This window comes from Cnephaeus nilssonii (assembly GCF_951640355.1).
Source record: "Cnephaeus nilssonii genome assembly, chromosome: 4".
Lineage (NCBI taxonomy): Eukaryota > Metazoa > Chordata > Mammalia > Chiroptera > Vespertilionidae > Cnephaeus > Cnephaeus nilssonii.
This window is the reverse complement of record NC_137075.1, coordinates 75,642,980-75,649,096: the sequence shown is the minus strand read 5'-3', so window position 1 is coordinate 75,649,096 and position 6,117 is coordinate 75,642,980. Positions and strand designations below refer to the sequence as shown.

Here is a 6,117-nt window from a genome sequence, read left to right as displayed (position 1 = left end):
GCACAAGCCCCGACCAGGGCAGGGGACGGGGAGGAGCCTGCAACCAAGGTATGTGCCCTTGACTGGAATCAAACCCAGGACCATTTGGTCTGTAGGCGGATGCTCTATCCATTGAGAAAAACCAGCTAGGACAACTCCATTCTTTAAGTTGCTCAGATGAAAAGTCTTGACTATGCTCCTTCTCTTGGACTCAGTTTTAATCTCCCAGGGACTCCCACTGGCTGCTCTTCAAAACCACAGAATCTCACTGCTGCTCATCACTGTCACGGCTCTACCTGGTCTCACTGAGTCACCACCTGGTCCTTTCTGGAGCTTCTGGAGTTTTGCAGTATTCTCCTAACAGAACTCCTGGCTTCATTTTGCGCACTACATAGAGTGTCCCAAAAATGTACACACACATTTTGAATAATGATAGAGTCAGTGTTCGTTAAAACACATTTCATTTTCAAACTTGAGCTATCAGCTGTTGAAGTGTGTATACATTTTCTTGGGACACCCTGTATTCTCTTCTAAGTACAGCAGCCAAAATGACCCTTTTGTAGTCTTTTAAGGATATAAGTCACCTTCTTTGCTCAGAAACTTTTAGTGACTCACCCCATCTCATTCAGATTAAAAGCTATAGTTCTTTGAGCTTCCATGATCTTGTGTTCCTCCTCTATTTCCTCTCTTACTTCTTCTTCCCTTACGCTGCCCTCATCTTTGTTCTGCTCATACTCATACTGCTGGATGTTTCTAGAATATTCCAGGCTCTTGCCTTAAGGCTCTTAACTTCATTGTAGTTGTTTCTGCTTGGAATGCTCTCTCCTCAAATACTTGTTTGGCAAACTTTCTCACTGCCTTCATGTCCTTGTTCAAGTCTTGTCTTCTCAGTGAGGCTTTCTCAGTCTACCCGCCTCGCACTCACTCCCGACTCTGCTTGATCTCTTAGCGCTTCCTAACATATTTATATTTGCTTATGTTTATTTCCCCCTGCTAGAATCTAAATTCCACAAAGGTGGATTTGTGTTCTATATTCTTTATGAGAAAGATCATACATTTATCAAAATAACGCTTACTTCTTTTTGTTTTGTTTTAACTTAGAAGCTGAGTTTTGCTGTAAAATATGGAGTTATCCCCATAGTAAATGGAACAATTTATATTAGTTGGGAATTACAAAACTCTTTTACATTTGTGGCATCAACACTAAGCACAATAGGTAAGTAAGGTACTTTATGTCCAGTTTAATTTTTTTATTTAGGATGCCAATTATTAAAATTTTTATCACAGCTAGGACTTTCTCTACATGAACCACACCCCTTCAACCTCTAAATTCAGAACCTGCTGTGTGTGTGTGTGTGTGTGTGTGTGTGTGTGTGTTCACTTACTTTAATAACACTACATTTACCATGTTATCACCATGGAATGTAATTCAGGTTAGAATTTCACAAGTACAATAAAGCCTTCTGTAGTACACCAAGTTTTTGTATAATGTCTTTCCAGAGCTTGCTCTTGAATCATTCATCACTTCCATTATAGGTAATTTGTTTAGTTTAACATTTATGATTCTTACTGAGAAAATGAACATACTGCACATATTTAAAAACTGTTTTTCATTACCTTTGTGTTAGCACTTAAAATACATATATCTATTTCAAGGTGACATTTAAAAATTATTCTAATATAACAGCAGCAAAGAGCTAAACTGGAATCCATAATTATCTTATGTTTACAAGTGTGACTCTAAAATAAATACTACCTTCTAGCAGCTGTTATCAGCATGTTAAGTTTGGTTTAAACACACACACATGTTCAGTTGTGGGGAGGTTTGTAACATTATATGCCATGCACTGTTCTGAAAGGGTTCTTTAAGAACCAACCAGCCCCCAAAACTGAAGTCCTCATTCAGTCCACAAGGCAGACAGAAAAAAAGTCAAAGTAACTGGGGCAAACAGGATTCCTACATAACATCAAAAGCACATGAGATTCTGCAGCAACTGGGAGTACTTCAGGATTGGCATGTTGTTCTTGCTTAGAACTAATTTCACCAGAAGAGTTTAACAAGGTGGACATTTTACCACTCTCAAGTGCATTTAAAAGTGATATGTTCCTTAGGTGCTAACCTGACTCCCCTGAATGACCTAGCAAGTGAACTAGTCACTAGTAATTTAGTCACCTGGCAAATCAAGCCTGCAAAAAAGGAAGCCAATATTCAAATGATTTATTTCCAACATAAACATATAACCTCAATATGAGATGTCTAACTATAGCAAACACCACCACCAAGACCAAGGTAGCATCTCTTCTTCTATGGTTTAGATTTTGCCCAGAATTCCTTATACATGGAATATCTCATGCCAAGAGTCATTGCTCCCACAACAAAACCTTGGGCTGCCACATGCATGTGGATCAGGTGAAGGAACATTTTATTTTTTTAATTTTTTATCCAGAAACATAGTTTATTCTTCCACTTACTTAGGTCTTTTTCCCCCTTTATTGATTAAGGTATTAAATATGTGTCCCTATCCCCTCATTGCTCTCCCACCCCCCTGAAGGGACATTTTAGTATTTCTCCTGTTCTTCAATTTATATAATCCATAGGCAATGATTGCTGCAAAACCTGCCATTCCAATAGGGACAAATGGTGCTTCTTTAGGTTTTCAGGTAAATTTAGATCCCCAACCTTCATCACATGAAGAAAGAGAAACATCTGTGTTGGTTGACATACTGATTGAAGAATCTTCCAAACCCAACAGGACCTCTCAAACTCCAGCCGGCTTCTCCCTGCTTTTGTTTTTAAGATGATGTTTCATCAGTACATGTAGCCTCCCCTCTATTTTATATTTTTAAATAATTTTTCTCTTTGACAACAAACTCTATGAGCCTTTTCTCTTTAGTGGGTGGTCTTGGCAATGGGATTTCCATCTAGACTTCCAACATATTGGTGAAATAAGTAGCAAACCCCAGAACCAGTCAGCTTTTTCTAGGACTTCTGATAGAACGATGATGTCTACTTATTTCTCTTAAATTCAGGGGAAATTTAGCTAAACTTGATATAATTCTAAGATATTTTATTATCAACTAAGAGCCATTAGGGTTTATAAAAAATAAGCATAGCTTAATATAGCTGTAGCCAAAGACCCTCAGGAGATTCCTGGCAGTCTGAAATGCCACTTCAGACTGCCAGAGACCTTTGGCACTACCATGGAATTTTCCTTTTTGTGGGAACAGGTTAATAAGTGATGACTTATTCTCAAGGATGGCATGCTCAAATCTATTTTCCCTTACTAAAAATAGGATGCATATTCACAGTTATGGAGAGTGTTACATGCCTGCCAACTCCCAGCAAAATGGTTGTATTTGTTCAGAAACCATTCTTACTTGCTTATTATCCTACCTAATAATAGACAAATATGCAAATTGACCATACCTCTGACACACTCACAAGCCACGCACACAAGCCACGCCCACCATCCTATCAGAGCGAGCATGCAAATTAACCCAAACCAAGATGGCTACAGCCACAGAGAGCAAGGTTTCCTAGGTAACAGAGGAAGCCAAGCTTTCCGCCTGCCCTTGCCAGACCTAAGCCTCCACTCAAGCTACAAAGTTTCAATTATAGAAGGTAAACAAATTCAAACAAATGGCGGCAGAATGGAGCTTGAGAGAGCAGGCCAGGGTTGCCGCTGGCAACAGGGGAAGCAAAGCTTTCCGCACACCCTGGCCGGGCCCACCCGCTTAAGGCAACAAAGTTTCAATTATAACCCCAACAGAAATGGTTGCCGGCCTCGGAGGGAGCCCCAGGCTTGGCTCTGCTCCAGGCTACAAAGTTTCAATTGTAGAAGGAAAATAAATTCCAGATACCAGGGCTTCTGCTTGGGTTGCCAGGGGGCGTGGCCGGCCTGAAAACCACCACAGGCCCCTCGCTCAGGCCGTTCCACACCCCAAGGGAACCCCCACCTGATCCGGGACACCCTTCAGCTGGCCCCCACCCCTGTACCAGGCCTCTATCCTATCTAATAAAAGAGTAATATACAGATTGATCATCACTGCAACACACAATATCACTGCCCCCATGTGGTCAAAGATCCTGCCCCCATGTGGACACAAGATGGCCACCACAAGATGGCCAGCAGGAGAGGGCAGTTGGGAGGCACTCGGCCTGCAAGGGAGGGCAGTTGAGAAGGACCAGGCCTGCAAGGGAGGGCAGTTGGAGGTGATCAACCCTGCAGGAGAGGGCAGTTAGGGGTGACCAGGCCGGCAGAGGAGGGAAGTTGGGGGCAAACAGGCTGGCAGCAGAGTGGTTAGGGGGTGATCAGGCTGGCAGGCAGAAGCGGTTAGGGGCAATCAGGAAGGCAGGCAGGCAAGCAGTTGGGAGCCAGCAGTCCTGGATTGTGAGAGGGATGTCCGACGGGCCTAAATGGGCAGTTGGACATCCCTTGAGGGGTCCCATATTGGAGAGGGTACAGGCTGGGCTGAGGGACAACCCCCCTCCGTGCACTAATTTTGTGCACCGGGCCTCTAGTAGTTCAATAAAAGAATTGGGAGAATCTTGAATTTCAGGGGTTGAATGAGGTCAGAGTGCTCGCATTGGATATCACATGACCCATGGTTTCTGCCCATGGAATAACATCAGGGGTCTGAACATTGCTCTTAACCTTGAGGCATGGCCTGCTCACAGAGGCCCAGTTGAATGGTGGGCATGCATTTTGTCATTGAATCCCCAAGCCCAGTGAGCCACTCTAGCTCTGGGACACAGCAGATTAAGCCTCTTAGCTTCAGGCAGCTCTATAGGATTCAATGGCTCTGTTCAACAAGGAATTAAGGGAGTTGAAAACATTTGGCCATTCTCTATCATTTTGATGCTCTGATATTTTTATATTGAGATAGAATCAATGTACCAGCTTGCCTGAAGAATGAAGGCAGTCATACTTTGCAGTTCTGAAAAGATTCAATAAGCCTACTTTTTGCCTTTATTTTTTCCCTTTTTATTGAATTTATTGGGGTGACACTAGTTAACAAACTTATACAGGTTTCAGATGCACAATTCTACAACACATCACCTGTATATTGTATTGTGTGTTCACCACCCCAAGTCAAGCCTCTGTCTATTACCATTTATACTCCTATACCCTCCTCCACCTCTCCCTATGCAACCTCCCCCCAGTAATCACCACACTGTTGTCCATGTCCATGAGTTTTTTTCTTTTTTGCTCAGTCCCTCCACTGCCCTAACCAGCCTCCCACCTCTGATAGCTATTAGCCTGCTCTCTATCTCTGAGTCTGTCACTATTTTGCTTGTTAACTCATGTTGCTCATTAGGTTCCAAATAAGAGTGAGATCATATGGTACTTGTCTTTCTCTGATTGGCTAATTTCACTTAACATAATGTTCTCTATGTCCATCCATGCTGTCCCAAAGGGTAAGATTTCCTTCTTTTTAACTGTTGAGTAGTATTCCATTGTGTAAATATATCACAGCTTTTTTATCCACTCATCTACTTGGGCTGTTTCCACATCTTGGCTATTATAAATAATACTGCAGTGAACATAGGAGTGCATATATTATTTTGAATTAGTGTTTTGGGTTTCTTGCATACATTCCCAGAAGTAGGATCACTGGGTAATAAGGTAGTTCCATTTTTAATTATTTGAGATAACTCCATACTGCTTTCCACAGTGGGTGCACCAGTCTGCATTCCCACCAATAGTGCACAAGGGTTCCCTTTTCTCCACATCCTTGCAAACACTTGTTATTTATTGATGATAGCCATTCTGACAGATGTGAGGCAATATCTCATTGTGGTTTTAATGAGCATTTCTCTGATGATTAGTGATGTTGAGAATCTTTACAAATGTCTATTAGGCCATTCTGTATGTCCTCTTTGGAGAAGTGTCTATTCAGGTCCTTTGCCCATTTTTTAACTAGATAGTTTGTGTGTGTGTCTTTGTTTGTTTGTTTGTTTTTTTGGTGTTGAGTTGTATAAGTTCTTTATAAATTTGGATAGTAACCCTTATCAGATATATCATTTTGTTGTCTGAAGCTGGCCACTGGTTGTGTTGGTTCTGGGCCTCTTGTGAGGTCCTCTTGTGCAGGCCAATGTCAGACGCTGCCTGTGACTTAGCTCTGGGCAACCATTTT

At 42.0% G+C, this 6,117-nt stretch overlaps 1 pseudogene across 1 annotated transcript; it reads right to left on the bottom strand.

Annotated features, from left to right (window-relative positions):
* Nucleotides 1–2,284: 2,284 nt before the first annotated feature.
* Nucleotides 2,285–2,714, bottom strand: LOC307097699 (HIG1 domain family member 1A, mitochondrial-like; annotated as a pseudogene). Its single transcript has 2 exons — nt 2,522–2,714; nt 2,285–2,394 (listed from the first exon to the last, which is right to left on the bottom strand). The product of its transcript is annotated as an HIG1 domain family member 1A, mitochondrial-like (transcript).
* Between the last annotated feature and the right edge of the window lie 3,403 nt (nt 2,715–6,117).